Genomic DNA, 21,379 nt, shown 5'->3' on the forward strand with positions numbered 1-21,379 from the left:
CCAAACTGGGACGGGTCCTGGGACGACTCGACCAGGGCTACCTGAGTCTCTTCTTGACTGTCTGGGGGAGAGAGGGTGAGGAGCACGGCTCTTGCGACCAGGGTGCTGCCCAGAGCAGGCCCAGCCGTGCTTGCCTCCCCCAGGCCATGCCTACCAGGTGCTGCTGCAGAGCCGCTCTGCCCAGGGAGCAGAACCCAGCACAGGGCCTCCTGCCCAGATCACAGTGTTCCCAAGAACAGAAGGCAACTGCCCAGGCCGGCCAAGATTGAAAGGTTGTTTACTTTCCAACAGTTACTGCTTTGGGTAATTAATGCCACATAAAACATAATGGAGGCCATCATTACCCCAGAGACGGGAGCGCAGGACGCCAACAAGTGCTGCAATAATGGCAGGTGAAGGAAGCATAACAGTGCATGCCCTGTGTCCAGCATGTGGAGTTTGTCTTGTCACCTGCATGTGTGCAATATCATGGAAGTGTGTCGACACAGAGAATCCAACACAAGGCAGGCTTCTGTGGAAAGGCTGTGCCATCAATACATCCAAGCCTTGATCATGATGACCTGTCGCCTGTGTGACCTTGGGCCCGGCACTTAACTTCCTCACAGTCACTTAAGTCAGGGACGAGGCACCAAGCCTGGTACACAATGGATCCCTTACATACATAAAGTAAGTGTGTGTGTGTGTGTGTGTGTGTGTGTGTGTGTGTACGAAAGTAAAGGTCTCCATGTCCTAGAAACTTTTTAGAGAAGAGATTATTACCAGGGCTGCAGTAGGGAAAATGCAAGATTCTCATCTTGTCTTCGGCATCTTGGGAGTGCCAAAAATGAGGACAGGCTCAGAGTAAGGATAGAGGTACGTCAAAGCACCAGAGAACCCAATCTAAGGAGCCCCCTCCAGGCACAGCTAGAACAAACTGGGCAAGAACAGAGGAACCACGATATTGAATTTTAATGCCGAGAATAAATTAAATATCCACAAATCCATACTGATGTAATAAATAAGTGAATGTGTAAATCAGTGGTAAAAAAGAAAAAGCTCCTTCTTACAATAGCATTCCAATTACTCAATGTAATTGGAAAGAGGGAAATAGAAAATCACCATTTAGCAAATGCTACAGTAAAAACTGGTGCAGAAATGATCAACTTGGATCATGGATGCTACACTATCGGGCAGAAGTTGAGGATAATTAAGTTTGAGGATAATTAAGACATCAGCATAGTCTCCAATTATCTCCCCCAAGATATTTATTAACTACAAAGGGAAAAAATATCAACGTTGCAGTAGAGAAACCTAGCAGACACCCCTAACTCATCAAGGTTACCACCACCAGCAATGAAACAAATCAGCATGGTAAGTCCAATATGATGCACTAGTCTGGGCACAATGTCACTTCTGTGACATTCTTGCCAAAAATGTAAAAACATCAATCTCGTTATTTAAAAACATCAGACAAACCAAAATTGAGGGCATCCTACCAAATAACTAAGCAGTGAACACTCTTTCAGTCTGAAGGTCATGCAAGACAAGAGAAGACCAAGGGACTGTAGCCAATTGCAGGGGACTAAGGAGACAACAAAATGCCATGTGAGGGACACCTGGGTGGCTCAGTCATTTAAGTGACTCTTGATTTGGCTCAGGTGGTGATCTCAGGCTCATGAGATCGAGCCAGTGATGTTGGAACTTGTGCTTAGCAGGGAGTCTGCTTCTCTCCCTCTCCCCTGACCTCCTCACCCCCATGCTCTCTCAAATTAATAAATAAATCTTTTTTAAAAAAATGCCAGTGAGATCCTGGCTTGGATCCTGAAGCAGAAGAGGGACTGCCATAGAGACAATGGTAAAATGCAAGTCTTAGTATAGGTAAGAGCATCACCAATGTGAGCACCTGGTTTCAATCATTGTACCATGTTCATGTACGACGTTAATATTATGGGAAGCTGGGCAAAAGGTATATAAGAATCTTGGCACTACTTTTGATACTTTGTACCTCTTAATCCCCTTTGACATTTTAAGTCTAAAATTATTCTCTTCTCCCTCCCCAAAAAGCTCCGGATGCCCAAGTTCCACTTAGAAATGTATACAGTAGACCTAGGTGGGACCCAGGAATGGTCTTGCTCATAAGCACTGCCGGCTGATTCTAAACCAGGGGCCTCTGAGCCCCGGGACATTTGCTAAGCAATTTTTTAAACTGTCTGATATGCTCTCAGTACTGAGAATGGTATCTCTTTTTCCTATTTGGTTACTGTAGGTTCATAAGAAATTCACTAATTTTTGTATGTTGAGCTTATATCCAGCCACACTGCCAAACTGAATCGTTATCTATTCAAATGAACAATATGTAACTGCAGATTGTAAACCCATTTTGATTTAACTAGTAAATTTGACAGTAAGGTATATTAAATGGTAACTGCATAATGGTTCAACGTAATACAAGGTTCTTACAGGTCAATACGCTTTAAAAGGGCAAAAGAGAAATGAGCAATGGATATAAACAGCCAGTTTTTCGTATAAGAAATGTAAAGGTAAACATAAAAAAAGATGTTCAATTACACTCATAACACTTATTAGAAATTAGGTAAATACAAATTAAAATAAGGAGCTTGGGGTGCCTAGGTGGCTCAGCTGGTAAACGTCGAACTCTTGATCTCAGGGTCAGGAGTTCAAGCCCCATGTTAAGCTTCATGCTGGGCTTGGTGCTTAGTTAGAAAAATTAAAAATAAAAATAAAATAAAAAATAAGGAGCCCACTTTCTGTGTGTACATTAGAATGGTTTAAAAGGCCGACAATGTAGAGCTCAGGCATGGATGTGAAGAAATATGTACCCTCCTACTTAAATTACTAGGACAAAGGACAGTAAAGAGTAGAAAAACCAAATCTCTAAGATAAGGTCAGAACTGTGACTCACTGGAGTACCTCCCCTCTGAGCCCTGCCCTGCACCACATCCTGGGCTGAGGTGTTCATGTGACCTTTATTGGCCAAGATTTTGGAGGTAGGAGCCAGACTTCCTGGTCATTCACATCCCGACCCCTGACATCTGGCCCTGGGCAGCCCCATTTTCTGTCTCAGCCTCTTGATAAGATGAAGGACTTTGTAGTTCCTGTCCATGCAGCCCCAAGACAACCTAAGCCTCTTCTTTCCCCTCACCCCTAGGCCTTCCAGAAGAGCAGGCATCTAGGGCCAATCTCCAGGAACTGGTCTATCTCAGCCTCTGCTTAGAGGGTGGAGAAAGGGAGAGGGTGGGAGTAGCCATGCTTACAGAAGGCCCAACTCTTGGGCCACATCCCAGCCAGGAGACATGGGATCTGGACAGGCCAATGGTTTCCTCCCTGGGAATGCTAAACCAGAGGCAGGGAATGAGAGCACCAGCCCCTCTGGGAGCTGGGCTGAGGATCTATGCTCTCAGGAGCTCTTGGTGGTCTTACCACCTTCCCTCTGCCTATGGAAGCTGGGACAGGCAGAGATAGCATAAGGCAGGTTCCCAGAGAGGAACAGAGAAGACAGTAGGGGAATTCTCATGGTGTTCAAGCCTATGGCTTCAGTTTGCTCCTGTGGCCCTGCTGCAGCCATGCCTTGAGGTTCCCTGCTCTGTGTGATGCCAGGAGACAGCCAACAGCGGCCACCAGAAGAGGCCTCCACCCTCCTATCCTTATACCATCAAAGAGATGGACAATAACAAACGCTGGATGGGAAGAAACTGGAATCCTCCTGCTAGCAATGCAATAGGTGCAACTGCTCTGGCAAACAGTCTGGCAGTTCCTCAAAAAATTAAAAGGAAAAAAAAAACAAATTAAAAGGAGTCCCCATATGACCCAGAAATTCTACTCCTAAATATATTCACAAGAGAAATGAAAATACAGGTCCACACAAAAACTTGTACACAAATATTCATAGCAGCATATTCATAATACGACAAGAGGCAGAAACAACCCAAATGGCCGACTAACTAAAGAATGGATAAATAAAATGAGGCCCAAACAATGGAGTATTATTCAGCAATAAAAAAGAATGAAGTTCTGATTCATGCTACAACACAGTTGGCCCTTGAAAACATTACGTGAGGGGCACCTGGCTGGCTCACTGGTTGAGCATCTGTCTTTGGCTCAGGATGTGATCCCGGATCCTGGGATCCAGTCTCCCATCAGGTTCCCCACAGGGAGCCTGCTTCTCCCTCTGCCTATGTCCCTGTGTCCCTCTCTCTGTGTCTCTCATGAGTAAATAAATAAAATCTTAAAAAAAAAGATAAGATTATGCTAGGGGCACCTGGCTGGCTCAGTCGGTGAAGCCTGTGACTCTTGATCTCCGGGTCGTGAGTTTGGGCCCCACAGTGGGTGTAGAGAGGACTTAAATATATAAAATCTTTAAAAAACAAAACAATATGCTAAGTGAAGGAAGTCAGTCACAAAAGACCACCGTTAGTACAATGCCACTTACATGAAATATCCTGAACAGGCAACTTTTTAGAGAAAGCAGAGAGTGGTTGCCCAAGGCTGGGGGTTGCCTAGGGTTGTGGTGCAGGGCACTCTTCATTCAATGAAGACTGCCTCATTCGCTCCCTGCTTGTTAATACGTGTAGAACTTCTTTTAAGAGGAACAAAGTGTTCTGAAATTAGTGGTGGTAGTGGTGTAATATGTTTAGTTGAACATATTAAAAAAAAACATGGATTGTGTACTTTAAATGGGTGGATTATATGGTATGTGAATTGCATCCCAATAAAACTGTGTAAAAACAGAGACCAGATTGAAGTACGGCTCTGTGACATGGTACAAGTCACACAGCCTCTCTGGGCCTCAGTTTAGTCACCTATAATACAGGGGGGTAATGGGGCGGGAAGGGGATAGGCCAGATCAGCACTTTTCAAACTTTAATATTTGTAAATCACTTGTTAACTCATTGAGGTACAGGTTCTAATTTTGTCCTGCAGCAGACCCAAGATTCTTCATTTCTAGCAAGATTTCAGATGATGCTGGTTCATGGACCACGTTTTCAGTAGCAAGGCAGAGATGAGATCCTAGGCCTATCCAGCCCTACTCCTTTAGAAGTCTACTTTTGCCCACCTCTGTGAATTCCCAGGGTATGTGTCATCCTTCCCATTCAAGATTCACAGGATCCTCTGACCACCCACATGGAAGCTTCTGTGCCATGAACACCAGCTAGAGTGGCAGAGAAAGATCAAGAACCTCCCAAGTCTGCTTAAGCACAGAGCCCTCAGCTGGGCATAGGTGAGGTCTTCAAGCTACGAGCAAAGAGCGAAGAGTGGGGCAGGGGGTTCACATTTGCCTTCCAAGGTCCAGTCCTCTGTTTCTGGAAAGGAGGAGGTAGAGAACACCAATGCCCTCAACACAGTGGCTAACAAACCTTTGCACTCCTAAGCATCAATCACTGGGGGTACTTAGTGAAAAGACATTCCTGCCCTACCCAGCTCTATCACAGTAGGAACCACAAACTCCAAGAGACTCTGATGCTGATGGTCCAAGGACCAAATAACCTTGAGCCACTCCTGGGAGAAGACAGGCTTGAACTCCCAGAGAATGTCAAGAACACACTACACATGCTGACAAGTTGATTCCTCCCTCCAGACTTCAGTTTCCCCATCAGTAAGAGGGGGTTGGATAAGATATCCATCCCTCAAGGCACCCAAAGGACATTCCTGTATAAGACAAGGTGATTGGCAAAGTAGAAGGTAAAAAGAAAGGCCTGCTGGCCATCTCTGGCCTTCAACCAAAATAACACCAACCCACCTAAGGAATGTGCCTCTTTGCTAGAGAGCTCAGCAAGAAGAGTATCCCATAGGGACCTGTGGGAGGGACATAGAGTCCTAAGAAAAATGAGGTGGGAACACCAGTTTCTAATTAACACCGAGAAGCATTTTTCCATCTCCTGGTGAGCTCTATAGACTCAAGCTGTCAAGCTCAGGGCCTGGGAGCTGAGAGTTCTGGGCTCATACCTGGCCCTGCCCTTAGCAGGCGGATGGCCCAGAAACATTCCATCTTTACTTGGCTTCCTTCCTTCTCTGGTGAAATGAAGGGATTGGAACAATCAGAGTGGCTCCTTTAAAACAAAACAAATGCAAAACACCTTCCTCATTCAGAGCAGAGACTCTATATACATTCTTCTAAGTCGAAATTCTAACCATACATAGTTGTGTGGCCTCTGAAACTGAAACCTGATTCAGGAGCCACTTTACAAAACATAAAGTGGGTCTTTCTACCCTGACCTACCTTCCTTTAAAAAAAAATATTTATTCATGACAGACGCAGAGAGAGGGACAGACACAGGCAGAGGAAGAAGCAGGTTCCCTGTGGGGCTCCCGATGTGGCACTCAATCCCAGGACCCCAACCTGAGCCAAAGGCAGACACTCAACCACTGGTAGCCACCCAATCGTCCCTTGACCTACCTTCCTGCTCCCTCCCCTCCAAACAGCCAAGGGGAAAAAGCCAAACTTGGTACCAGCCAAACGTGGAAACAGCCAAACTTGGAATTAACATTTACTGAGACCCAGTGATATGCCTGGCATTTAAATATGATTATCTTCCTACAATGGTACCATGCAAATGATAACCTTTCCCACTTATGCAGTGACCAGAGCAAAGTTTATTAAATCTGGTACCTTGTCCCTCAGCCTCACTGATGATCTGTCCTGCTCATCAGGCACTTGTTTGGTTTAGGGGTAGCCCACAAGCTACTGGCCAGGGGCAGGGTACAGTGTTCTTTGGGGCCAGGGAGAACTTGCTCATCACCACATAAATGTCCCTGCTGCTGACCATGTGGCAGCCGTGCAACACTCTTGACGAGGCTGCCTTAATGATAGGCACAAGGATCAAGCCTATCTGGGTATCTCTTGGAAATTTTGGTATGCGCAGCTTTGATTGCTTTTGCAGTAAAAAGCCAAGGTACGATGCAGGAAAACAAGCTAGCCAAAAGATGTTCTGCCCAAGTTACAGAATCTGTCAAGTAGGTGAGCAGATGAATGGCATTACAGTGGGAACACAACACGGGGACTCAATCCCAGGACCCCAGGATCATGCCCTGAGCTGAAGGCAGACACTCAACTACTGAGCCACCAGGCGTCCCTGTGGGGATTCTCTCTCACCCTCCCCTCTGTCCGTCTCCTTCCCCTACCCCCCATCGCCATGCACTTGTTCTGTCTCAAATAAATAAATAAATCTTCAAAAAAGAAAAAAAAAAGAGGGGCACATCATCCAAACTTTGGCTCCTGCGGGATGATGGTCAAAAACCTGGAGAAATCTACAGTGGATCAGGTCCTGTGAGGAAACAGCTCAGTGTGCTGGTAGTTGTGCAGACTGAGAGGAAGCTCAGTCATGGAAGGTAAGTGGCTCAATTCAAGGTGGAAAAGTAGCTTTTTCCAAGTAGCTCCTTTGTCCACTTGCAGCCCAGAGCAGCACCCAAGCTCATGTATTAAATTACTATAAATTAACTTTGTTTCTGATGCTTTAGCATCTGGGGCCTCAACGACACCAGAGGCTGCCCCTCCAACGCTAGATTATCAATGACTAGCCTTTGTGTGTGCCATTCATAAGCAAACCAACCAATCCAGAGATCGTGCCCCCAACCACTTCCTCCCAGGGCTTCTGCTCTCAGGCCACTATTCCTCTGCATGAACCACTCCAGGGCCACGTACCAGAGTAGGGTCGGCCCCTAGGCCCCAGGACCACTCCTGAGCCTGTTTGCTCAGCCCTCGCCCATTCCTTCCCCTGGACACCATAAGGCTCCTGTCCAGGTTTTCCCCTCAATCTCTCTGCCTCCTGACCGGCTCTGGTGCTTCCCCACATAGCCGCCCCCTAGTGGGGGGGGTGTGCCCCTTCCTCTGGAGAACAGTGACCAACACGCTATCTTTCAATGGTAATTGTCTGCTTATCTGGTGGCCTCACAATGCCTGAAAAACAAGAAAACCTACATTTTAAATAGATCTGCACAGTCCCTGCATCATCAGACCCCCTTGGGAGCTGGAGGGGTTGGCTGTGAGGGAGGGACACAGGGGCAGATCAGATTCAGATTCACAGGAGCCATCTTCTACACATCTGCAAGCACAGCGGGACATCTGAGGTGTCTTCTCTCTTTAAATTCATTCTGATTGAGGCCTATTTCATTTAAAGTGTTACTGAACTGATGCTGCATTTTCTCATTTCTAAAACAGTGCTTCCAGAATATAGATGGTATTAACATAATTCTCTGCTTAAGATTTTATTCATTTATTTGAGAGAGAGAGAGAGAAGAGAGAGGGAAAAGAGTGTGTGTGGGGGGTGGGGGGTGGCGTGCACAGAGGGAGAAGTAGACTCCCTGCTGAGCAGAGAGCCCAATATGGGGCTCCAAGCCAGGACCCTGGGATCATGACCTGAGCCCAAAGCAGATGCTTAACTGACTGAGCCACCCAGGTGCCCCTAAGTATATTCTTTTTTTTTCTAAGTATATTCTTATTAATATACCAATCCCAGTAAATTGGATGCTCTGGAATTAGATTGTGTAAGTGTTATATGTTAACTTAGTTAATTGGTCCAATCAAGTTTTATATAACTAGGAGACCTCTGAAGCATTAAAAACCATTTCTATATGCTGTGAGCTGAGATATACAATCTGTACAACTAACCTCATATTCATTTCTAAATGTTCGTTGGTTTTAAAAACAAAGCAACAACAAAAACCAACATCCACACCCCCAGCTAACTTATTAGTATTTTATTAGTTTATTAATTCATAGATTAATCATGGGGAACTGACATCTGAGAAAACATTTCTTCCTTATTTTGTCTTTCTCTTTTTAACCTTTGCAACAAAGTTTATAAAATTCTTTGCTGAGAAAACATTTCTAAATTTTATGCACCCAAAATGAAGTATCCCTGCACAGCAAAAACAAATAAAAAACAGCAATAAATATTTCATTTAATTCTCAAAACCACACCCGAAGTGGGTGTTAGTCTTCCACAGAAAACATTGGCTGACAACAGGTTCAGTAAGCTGGGATAGAGGAGAGAGAGCCAGAATCCGAACCTGGGTGTATCTAAATCGAAGATTCCTGGATTTTTATCTGTCACCCAGTTTCTAAGAAAGGATAATTAATAGTGTCATCCAAACTGGTGTTGCCAAGAAGGGGAGAATTTTTTTAATTTAACACATGCTGGATATCTTTCATGGATAAACACAAGGATCTGCCCCATGCTTTTTCTGGCTGCACAGTGTTCTACTATATGAATGTTCCATATTCAATCAGTTACTGTGGGACAATTATGATCTCTGCCCCAAAGGTAAGAGAGGTGGATTCCTCCTTCATTTCTTACACACCAAAATGAATGCCAAAGTGCCAAAGACTTGGGAAAAATATTTTTTAAAAACAGGTGTGTAAATTAAAATCCTGAAGTAGGGAAGGCCTCTCCCATATGGGACCTGAAGTGACACACAAAAAGAAGGCAAGATCCAAAAGTCTGATCCCATAAATATTTATGAAAACCTATACTGTGTAAGAGAAAGAACAAGCAAACAAATGAAAAAGGAATGAAATAAATGAAAACAGGGAAAAATAGATTAAGATTTATTTATCTAGGGGGTGCCTGGGTGGCTCAGTCCATTTGTTAAGCATCTGCCTTTGGCTCAAATCATGATCACAGATCCTGGAATCGAGCCCCATAAGTCAGGATCCCCACTCAGCAGAAAGTCTGCTTCTCCCTCCCCTCCCCTTCTCATGCACACACACACACACACACACACTCCTCTCTCTCTCTCTCTCTCTAATGATTAAATAAAATCTTTTAAAAAAGATTTATTTGAGAGGCCATGTGTGCACACAGGGGGAGGGGCAAAGGCAGAGGAAGAGAGAGAACCTCAAGCAGACTCTCTGCTGAGTGCAAAGCCCTACAAGGGGCTCGATCCTAGAACCCTGAGATCATGACCTGAGCCAAAATCAAGAGCTGGCTGCTTCTTACTGAACCACCAAGGCGTCCTTGGAAAAATATTTATAACACATTATCACAAATATGAAAAGAGCCTATACAACTAAATAAGGATAAAAATCCCACTCGAAAAATGGGTATGGGCACCTGGGTGGCTGGCTCAGTGGTTGAGCATCTACCTTTGGCTCAGGGCATGATCCTGGAATTGAGTCCCACATTGGGCTCCCCACAGGGAGCCTGCTTCTCCCTCTGCCTATGTCTCTGCCTCTCTGTGTCCCTCATGAAGAAAGAAAGAAAAAAAGAAAGAAGAAAGAAAGAAAGAAAGAAGAAGAAGAAGAAAGAAAGAAAGAAAGAAAGAAAGAAAGAAAGAAGAAAGAAAGAAAGAAAGAAAGAAGAAGATATATCACATGAAAAGCAAACAGAATATTAATAACCAAATAACATAAAAATTATATATATTCAGGGGCACCTGGCTGGTGGTTGGTGGAACAACCGACTCTTGATCTTGGGGTTGTCAATTTGAGCCCCACATTGGGTACAGAGATTACTTAAAAATAAAATCTTTAAAAAATATATGCATACATATATTCAATATCATCAGTGCAATAAAAATTATGAGAATACCTTATACTTTCCCCACTACTTTAAGGTTCTTAAGGTTAAAAGGTTTTGGCAAAGGTATAGAAAAACAGACATCATTCATTCATTCAAATAAGTCATGTGGGCAGCCCAGGTGGCTCAGCGGTTTAGCACCGCCTCAGCCCAGGGTGTGATCCTGGGGACCCAGGATGGAGTCCCAGGTCAGGCTCCCTGCATGGAGCCTGTTTCTCCCTCTGCCTGTGTCTCTGCCTCTCTCTCTGTGTCTCTCATGAATAAATAAATAAAATCTTAAAAAATAAAAAATAAAAATAAAACAAAGAAGTCATGTATGCCAGGCACTGAGCTGGGAATAGCAGAGAACAAAGTCTCTGCTTCAAGGACTTTATATTTCAGGTGTAGTAGAGAGAAGGAAGAGAAGAAAAGGCAGGAGGAAAAAAATTATTTGATACTTATTTTTTGTAGAATTACAAATAAGTACACCTTCATCACAGGGCAACACGGCAATACCTATCAAAATGTTGTACTGGCAATTGTATTTCTCAATATTTATCCCACAGATATTCTCACTCTTGCTTAAGCCTAAGATATGTGCACATGCAAGCTCACTGCAGTGCTGGGTATAATTCTGATAAGGAAAAAAAGAAAAAGGCAAAGAGAAGAAAGGAGGAAACAAGCCTGATGTTCCTCAACAGAACAAATTATGGGACATCCACACAATGGATCATAACGTAACAAGTAAGGATCAACTTTTGTTTTTTTATTTTTGTAATGTACCCACATGGAAAGACTGAGAATATTTTTGTTTGAGGGGAAAAGAGAGCAAATGGCTGAAAATAAGAATACGATCCCATTTCTCTTGAAAAGAAAGGGGCAGGGAGCACCTGGGTGGCTCAGTTGATTAAGCACCTGACTTCTGATTTCAGCTCAGATCACGATCTCAGGGTCATGAGATAGAGGCTGATGCAGGGCTCTGGGCTGAGCTTGGAGCCTGCTTAATATTCTCTCTCCCAGGTGCCTGGGTGGCTCAGTTGGTGAAGTGGCTGCCTTAGGATCAGGTCATGATCCCAGGGTCCTGGGATGGAGCCCTGAGTTGGGGGGTGGTCCCTGCTCAGCAGGGAGTCTGCTTCTCCCTCTTCCTCTGCCCCTTCCCCACCCCTCACCCCCACCCAGTCACTCATGTGGGCATGGGCACCCTAAAAAAAGGGGGGGAGGCACACATTTCTATTAAGTATGTATGCATATATGTCTATATAATTAGACAGATGTGGGTTAATGTAGGAGTAAGAAAAATCTGGAAAGTAGGATTATGGACAACTTTCTGGAATACAAATTTGTGTACTATTTGACATTCTGTTTTACAGTAAGCATGTGCCACTTTTTTACTCAGAAAAAAAGCAGTAAGAGAGAAAAAGCATTTTTAAGAAAAAAGTAATATATTTAAGGATCATGTGGTTTACTCAGTTCATATTCCCAAACTCCAAGCTGTAAGTTAATGTGGAAAGAAAACGTCAGCTACGGAGAAAGTCTAACAAGTAACCCTCTGCCTCATTCCTTAAATTCAGAGTCACCGATATAACTGGGGAGAGCAAGCAACATAACTGTGCTTTACCACTTGCCAGACACTTGGGACTCACTTAATTCTCAAGGCAACACACCAGTGAAACCATCCCGAATCGGAGGCTTCTGGAGTTTAAGTGACTTCCCTAGAGTAGAAGCTGGTAAAAAGGCAGCTGTCATTCTGTTCTGGTCTAGGAGCAGGAAGACAGGACTTCCCCACCCTCAGTTCTTATCTCTCTGGCCATTCCCTCAGGTCACCGTGGGTGGAGAGCAGGGGGGTGGGGAGGAGGGCAACGGATTATGGTTTTCTGTTCAAGGAGGCATTGTCTACCCCTCCATTCCTTCAGTGGTCTCCCTGACTATCCTCAGAGCGGCACTGGGAGTAACAGGTGGCAGGCACCGCTCCCAGAAACGCCCAGCTGGGAATACTGCCTGGTAGGAAGTACCAGGCCAGGCCAGGGTGGGGGGGTGTCCTCCTCATTATCACATCACACCACTCAACCACTCCCCAGGCTTGCCTAATTGCATGACACAGGAAAGTGGATTTCGCCTCTCTCAGCCTATCTGTAAAACGGGAATACCTGTTGAGAAAAGTATTCAAAGGAGTAGCAGAAAGTATTCGAACAAAGGATCTCACTAAAGGCAGAGGTCCTTGCGCAAAGCTTTACTTCGCTCAGGATTCAAGCAAAGTAATCCCCAATAAAACAGCCCACATCATTTAGGGACGGGTCGGGGGACTTTTGTAATCAAAGTTAAAGATAGCATTTTAACAGCCTGTGTAGGAAATGTCTCCTCCAGGTTATGTCTATTATCTGGTTGTATAGTGAATGAAGAACAGAAAAGTCCAGCAGGCCTTCTTGGCTTTAATCTGTCCAAAGCTTGGACACCTTGCAGTTCTAAGAGATGCAGTTTTAGTTCTAGCACCAACCTTGTATTAATCTTAGAATTAGGAAAAGGATCAAAACAGTAAAAAAAAAAAAAAAAAAAAAAACTGGAACTCCCAATTTGATAAACCTTGTTAACCTCCAAAATAGAATTGGGGTAAGAATAGGGCAAAAAATAATAATAACATGAAGGTAAACAAGAATACTCTTTATTATTAATAATGGCCAATATGTGAGTGCTTTCTATGTGCCAGAACCATTTTCAGTGCTCTACAGGCATTAACTTATTTTATCCACATGGTAGCATTTACCTTACAGAAATGTTATTTCCTCTATCTTACAAATGAGGAATGGAAGGTAAGAGGGTAAGGATTTGCCCAGGCGGCTGCCCAACAGTTCAGCCTCCTTGAGGCAGCTGGAGAACTTGGCAATCTGGTCTACCACTCCAGCCATAGCATTCACACTTTCCTTTGTATTCCCCAAACCTTAGTCATCCTAAACCACTCAGGGTTCTTCGGACAGGCAGTGTGCTTAACTGCACCCCCATCCCACCCCTACACACACACACACACACACACACACACACACAAACTTCATTCTTGCCTTTGTTGGTGGCTTTTCTTTCTTCTCACTAAACCACCCTCTCCTTCCAAAGGACAGGAAGTTTCATTCCATGAATAAATGAAAAAGTAAGATTCCTGTAAGAATCCATTACTATATTTAAGATCCAAGTTCTTTGGAAGGAAATACTAAAAGGTACCTCTGTAACAAGCCATTCTTGCAAAGCTAAAGCTGTTCCTTAAGCTCCAAGCCAAAATTCCCCACACAGATTGCCTGGGGTTTTCTTTCCTCTCTTTTCCCTGAATCCTCCTCCCCCAATCCCCCCGCCCCTTCTGGCTCCAGCCTTCAAGAAAGATCAGGCCACTGACAAAAAGGTTGATCTGGGACTTTGCAGACCTCCATGTAATAGCTGTCCACCTATTCCTTAGGACTCCATGTCAGAGGAAGAGGACATACTTTGTTTTACAAATAATATTCACCATATATAAAATTAGCCATTGGTGATAAGACACCCATATGTAACACACTGGCTTGACACTGCTCTGAGAAATGAATATCCAATGGTTTAAATGTCTTTCAGACACAGCATCCCCCACCCCCACCCCATGTTTTCAGAGAACTTTAAAAACACCATTACAAGGAAAAAGATATGGTATGGCCTCATAGAAATAGTACAACAGACATCATAGAAATGTAATAAACATCAAATGCTATTAGCTAACTCTTCAATTAATCAAAAAGGTTTTAATGGATGTGTCAAAACTATTGTTTTTAACTGAATCAATGACCATTTGTCATATGACAGAGAAGTAGAGGCTACTTTAAATAAGACATGTTGGGCACCTGGGTGGCTCAGTGGCTGAGCACCTGCCTTCAGCTCAGGGTGTGATCCCGGGGTCCTGGGACCAAGTCCCACATCGGGCTCCCTGTGGGAGCCTGCTTCTCCCTCTGCCTCTCTGTGTCTCTCATGAATATATAAATAAAATCTTTTTTAAAAATAATAAATAAATAAGAGATGCTGAAAAAGATATTCAGTTCAGCATTATTAATAACAGCAACAAAAAGGGAGGAGAAAAAAATAAAATGAAATAAAATAAAATAAAAGAAATAAGTCATGCCTACTGTTCAATTTTCTGAATATCTATAGAACACCTACTTCAGTGTCAAGGCACTATGCTTAATGCTGGGGATACAATGTTTAAGAAAAACAGACATGGCTCTGCCCTCATAGAGGTTCCACTCTATTATAGGAGACAGACATTAAAATAATTACACTGCATATTTTCTTCCAGCATTTATGCCATTATACTCTCCTAAATAACAAAAATAGTGAGATAATATGCAGACATTTTAAATGACAGCAAAGAGGCTCTAATAATGACAGAAAACGTTACTACAAGAATAGTATTTAATAAAACCAAGAAACAATTTCATGAAGTATATAATCTCATCAATGTAAAAGGAAAGATATACAAAAGAGATTTAATGATAATAAAATCCATCTATAATAATATATGATAGAGAATAGCTAAGAAAAATTATGAAAAGAACTTCTACACTCAAATAGGGAAACAATTTCCAAGCCACAATGAGTAGCTCAATGTGAACTGGAGCAAGAACAGATGAATATCAGGGCAACAGGACAAATACCTATATTTCTGGACTAATGCTCTAGAATACAGCTTAAATATTCCAAAGCCACATTTTAAGCCAATGAGAGAAAGATCAGCTAGGCAATAACCAGTAAGTTAACTACTTAGAAAAATACATAAAGTTAGACCTTTAAAACATCAAAAATTCCAAATGCAATGTGACAGTAGAAATCTCACTGGTAAAGCTAATATATATATATATAATTCAAAATATCACTAGATACTTAATTATTTAGTTCCCAAAAAAATATTCCAAATGCGTTTCAAGGTTGAAATTTAGAAACCATGAAATGAAATTTAGTGATCTCTATGTGATTTCAGGGTGGGCAGGCATTCTTAGAATCGAAGAAAAACTATTGCAAAAGACCGAGTTTACAATAAACATTTCAAATATATTCTCACACAGAAAAAAAAAGACATAGATCCCACAGCATAAATATAGGTATCACACAATTAAATATAGGTAAATGGCCAGCAACCAAGATGGAAAAATGTTTGCAACAGATAGCAACTTAAAGATTGACAGTCTTCACATATGGTGTGCTCTTATAATCAATAAGATATAAGCATCCCAATAGAAAAATGTGTGAAGAACATGAACATAACTGATGGAGAAATTTAAAAGATCAAGAAACCTATTTTACAATATTCAACCGCATGGCTGCATACATGCTAGCTTATCATAACCACAATGACGAAAGCGCTACTTTAAGTTCTAAGTTTCACTACTCAGATGAAGAGCCACAATGTCCACTATCAGAAAAGAAACAGTAAAATGTGCCCTGCTGGCTAGAGTATAAGCTGGGGCATTCTGCTGAGAAGGCAATTTGGCAAAACTGCATAGGAAGCCTTATTGTAACTCTCCATCCAATAATCCTACTTCAAAGGTAATTTATTATGTTTTTTAAACATCTCACACAAAGACAACAATTCAAAGCTAGATGTCCATCCCATGAAACTGGTTAAAGCCATAGCCCTATTAACATGTGATACTATGTAACCATTACAAAAAACAAGTTCTCAAAGCTTCTCGATGAAATACGAAAAGCTCATATTTCTAATAAATGAACGGGATCACAATTTTAAAAGACACATACACAAATATATGTGGAAATCAGGTTAGCAGTAGTCTTCAGGTGAAATCAGAAGAGATTTTCCTTTTCACTTTCTTCCTCATACGTGTCTAAATCATCCGAATTTTCTATAATGAGCATGTGCTATTTTAATAACCAGGAAAATGCAACTCAAAAAAATATCTAAAGTAAATACACCAAACTGACACAGGATGGTAACGACCATAAGGCAACTCTTTTCCCCTCTGTTTTAACTTTTCTATACTGATCAAAGGAGAAACGAAAAAGCCTCGTCTGCCGATTGCCAAACATGGTGCAAAGTTGGCTGACTGCAGGGGGGAGTGGTGGAGGGGAGGAGGAGGCGAGGCAGGCGGGAGGGCAGGGGCATACTCGGTGGGCAGGGCCACCCCCGGGGCCCCAGACATCATTCACTCCTCAGCACCGCAGGACGGGGCGGGAGCAAGACCAGCCTTGGAGCTCCGTGCTCTGTGCACGTCAGCCCGTTGCTTCAGGCTACCTTTAGGCAAAGAAGCAGAGGCCCAGGGAGGAAAGCAGAGCTACAGGAGTTGGAAGCACTTGATGTTGTCTGAAAGAGAAAGGAAAACGGCCAGAGCCACTCCACAGACGAGCGCAGAGGCACGGAGGTATTCCTCCCGCACGGCCACATCACCGCTGTCAGGGCCTGAGTCGGCCCCCCCTAACCCTGGCTTCGGGCCGGCACCCAGCTGAGGCCACGGAGCTCCCCTCGGAGAGCATCATGCCCTTCCACTGGGCCATGTCAACCATGGGGGGGACGGGGCGGCTTCCATCCACAGGTGGACGTAGGGCCACTGCTAACTCTGAGCCGGTGCCCCAGCCCAGAAGCTGGCAAGGCGGCAGAGGACGGCCTGATGATCAGGCTGGATTTTCCACCCCCGTGGGCTCTCCAAATTAAGGCCTCTCGGGTTCTACAGAAAGGAGGCAGCCCACGTAAGACGAACTGCCACCACGTTGCAGCTCCCCGCAGTTCAGTGCAGCCCTACAGAAACCACCGTGCTCCCCCTGCCGCTCTGCTCTGCCCGTTTAAAAACACAGGGTCAATTAATCCCCTTGATGCCAGGGTGTCTACGAGGTGACCCAGGAAGGAAGTGCAATAAACACTTACACACGATCATACAGAAACCACGAAAACGCCATCTGTTAGGACACTGACCCACGTGTCCTGATAAAGGGAATCAGCAACCCAACAGCCATTATCATACCGGGCACTTTAAACAGCTGCATTCTGGGATCCCTGGGTGGTGCAGTGGTTTAGCGCCTGCCTTTGGCCCAGGGCACGATCCTGGAGACCCGGGATCAAATCCCACGTCGGGTTCCCGGTGCATGGAGCCTGCTTCTCCCTCTGCCTGTGTCTCCGCCTCTCTCTCTCTCTCTCTCTCTGTGTGTGACTATCATAAATTTAAAAAAAAATAAAAAATAAACAGCTGCATTCTTTTAAATGTCACAAATTTACACTTCTCAGTTTACACAGGGAAACACCAACAGCCAGGCACAGAAAGGAAAGGCAGCTCCAAGTCGGTGTGAGGGAGGTGCTAGCGTGGAGATGCAAAGTGCAAGGCCCTCCACCCCACCCTGTGCCAGGGCTCAGGGCTCAGGACAGGGTGAGCGGGCCTGTCGTCAGCGCCACCGCCACCCCCACCCGGGGCTCCTGTCAGGCGCATGTGGAGCCCAGCCCCGGTGCTGCGTGGGGATGGGGACAGCAGACCTAGTATACATGAGGAGCCCCATCTCCGTCCAGGGAGGGCCGCCGGTCACGGTCCCGGTCACTAGTCACTCTAACCACGGCCAAGCACTGAGCCTCCGCCCCGTGGGGGGCCTGCACCAGAAACACGACCTCGGCTACCCACGGCCAGCCTGGGTAACCCACTTTCCAGATGAAGATGTGGAGGCTCGGGGAGGGCACAGGGCTAGGAAGCAGACAGAACAGTCTCGGTCCCCGCCAACCCCACGGTGACCCGGTAAGGAGGCTCCGCTGTGGCCCCCGCGCTCCGGCCACTACCTTGGTTGAGATAGGTCAGAGTCTCCTCGTGCAGCTTCACGGCCGGGGACGTGGCGGCACACAACACGTACTGCAGCGGCGCACTGCAGCGGCGGCAGGCGGGCCTCGTTCTCGGGGGACAGCTGGGGCTCCTCTTGCTTGAAGATGGGCCGGGCGAGCACATCACTGCAACACAGGGTGGGGCGGTCAGGAGCAGAGCCCCGGGGAGCCCGCGGGCAGAGACAGAGCCAAGACGGGGACAGGGACCCTGACTCGCGGGGGGCCTCCAGGGCAACGCGGCACAGCACGCGACCTCACCTCCCGGTCACCCCCATACGCCCAGATGCTGATTTCAAACGGAGTCAACCAATCCTCCACGATTCTTTCACTCAACGGCCCTCCAGAGAGTAAATCAAAGGAGGTAAAAATGCAAAGTTATCTAATATCTACAAATTACAGAGAAGAGAAATCTTCTCTGTGACAAGGGGACTGGCAGCAGACGAGTGAACTTTAAATGTCACCTGGTTTCCATCCCCAAGAGACTGCTCATTATGGGGTCTTGCTCTCAGCAGAAGAACCTGAGCAAAACTTTTTCATTTTTTAAGTAAACCCTTCTTTCCATTCCTTGGTGGATTCTCAGACCAATTCAACCCTGTCCTCAGGCTCCGTAGTAAACTATGCAAATGAAACTGCATTTCACTCATCCAGGCCGAGACCACCCCAATCATCCAAAAGGGCCAGATGGCCCATAATCTTTATTTTAAGGATCATACTAAGATCTCCTAAATGCAAAAGGAGGAGAGAAGAAAACTTCGGTGTTTTTTTTTTTTTTAAGAGTTCGGTTTTAATTCCGTTTTCTTATCCAAATGCAAAATAAGATGTTCAGGGATTACAAAACTCGCTTCCACCTCCAAAAACAATCAGCCTCATATCAGCCTAGGACTGGTCTCTAGATGTACTTTTTAAATGCCCTTACAAGGGAAAAAGAAATTCTTGAGAACATAAAGCGCCTGTGAGCAGGAGAGGTTCATTTAAGAACTCTGAATCCTAAGTAGCATAGAAGCAGGTGCCCCAAAAATGCTAGTGCCCTTATCTTGATAATTTCCTCCCTGAAGATCCCAGGTTATGAGTCAGATCCACCGACCCCACTTCAGTGTATAAACAGCAGTCACTGGTACAATCTGTTCCTGGTACAACACAATAAACGGGTAGTCTAAAACACAAACCAGGAACACACCCCAGTAATCCCAAACAATTCTTAGACGTTAAAGTCTGGTGTGGAGCACACCTGGAAACTCTCCTGTGTGGGGGCCTCCCTGGCCACTGTCCCCAGCCCAAAGACAAGAGGCACAGTGCTCTCTTGGTCCCCCTCCCACACACCTCACCTTCCTTTCACCACACCAACCCACACTCCCAGCCCAAATGGTTATCTCGGAACACAGGAGAAGCAGGCAGGCCTGCTCACCTGGGGATTGCATAATTCCATGTTTGCCCAGACCGTGTTAAGTTAATAATCCATGGGCTGCCTTTAAATTAAAATAAGAATGAAAGAAAGAGAGAGAAAAAGCAGGGGTGGTAAAAACCATCACTCAGCAGTAACTTGTGTCAAGTCTGGCATCCTTATTTGCCAAGAATAAAAGTCACAAGAACATCAAACAGAAAAGGGGAAGAAAGGAGTATAGGTCACTATCCTGGTAAGGTCAGACAGCTTGCAGAGGTTCTGTAGCATAAGGAGATGATGGAAAAGAAAATATAAAAACCAAGGAAAAGGAGAAGACTCTCACTCTGGAGTTGGGGGAGCCAGTAGCATATTTACTGATCCTCCACTTTGGCCTTCACTGAGGTCAGCTTCTAAAAGGGTGAAACCCCCAGCTTCCAAGATGTGAAAAAGAAAAAAAAAATGTTTTTTTTTTTTTAAATAGCGTGGACTAAATGCTTCCTTATCCACGGTCCCTAAATGACCCCAGAAACCAATCTGGCTTTATGGCACCTTTCACCTCAATTTCCTCCCCACATCCCAACCCGCTCAAAACAATACCAAAATCCTAAAAAACTGTACCTGAGGAATTCCACAGACCAATTTCCAATTTCAGAAGCAGAAGCACCTCCCATACAAGGAGAAAATTATCCCCTAATGGGATGACATTTTAAGTATCCAGGAAGTTTTAAAAACCCTCACATTCCCCTCAAGGTCACCTTCAAACTCATTTTTAAGATAGGGCAACATATTTAACAGCCACAAGCTAAAATTTAGGCAAAACCCCAACCATAACCCATCATCACACAGTACAATCTAAATGGACTCCAAAAAGTAATAAATAAATAAATAAATAAATAAATAAATAAAATAAATAAATAAATAAATAAATGGCTCCACTGTAGCATTTCACACAGGTAAGTGGATACATTTTCTGCAGAGACTAACATCTGCCCGGTGGACGTCTGACATCTCCCAGAGGAACGTCCCTCTGGTGACATTTCCATGGTCTGCAGGGAAGGCTACTGTTCCTTACGACGTGAGACTTACTTCCAACACCTCCTACTACTCAGGCCCATGAATAAAAAGCAGAAGCCACAGCAGTTAAACCCAATCATTTCTCTGCTTCAGGCATGGTGATGTCTTCAGAGAGGGTCCGTGGACACACAGGATCAGAACCAGGATTTCCAAATGACGCGCGCTGCTAAATCTGAGCGGGAACTTGGGGGGGGGGCTCAGAACGGCTCTGCTTCGGGGTTATCAGGGCCAGCGAGTCCCTCCGCATCACGACTCACTTTCTCTGAGCCCACACCAAATGCCCTTTGGGTTAAATGAGGCGCATTTCATAACCCGTGGCTCGGATGCAAGTAAAGACAGGCTAGAGCTGGTTCAGGCGAGTTCGGTAAATGACCTGACTGCCCATTAGCGCCCGGCCAGCTGCGGAACAGGGAACAACAATCCTCCAGGAACCGAAGCTAACGGGGCTCCCACTTCCTTGAAGGGGGCAGGAATGAACTTCGAAACACAAGCAGGACTTACTTTTCCCTTTGAAGAGCACTAGTCAAGTCCCTGCAGAGGAAGAAAGATTTCCGTCAAGGGAGTAAACGTGCGCGCCCCAGGGGCCAGGCTGGACCACCTGAGGGCGGGGTGGGGGCC

At 44.8% G+C, this 21,379-nt stretch overlaps 1 pseudogene; it reads right to left on the bottom strand.

Annotated features, from left to right (window-relative positions):
* LOC129514736 (transcription factor CP2-like protein 1) overlaps nt 1-21,379 on the bottom strand; it is a 41,323-nt pseudogene that overhangs the window by 19,498 nt on the left and 446 nt on the right.

The sequence above is a fragment of the Nyctereutes procyonoides genome, unplaced genomic scaffold (assembly GCF_905146905.1).
Source record: "Nyctereutes procyonoides isolate TBG_1078 unplaced genomic scaffold, NYPRO_anot_genome, whole genome shotgun sequence".
Classification (NCBI taxonomy): Eukaryota; Metazoa; Chordata; class Mammalia; order Carnivora; family Canidae; genus Nyctereutes; species Nyctereutes procyonoides.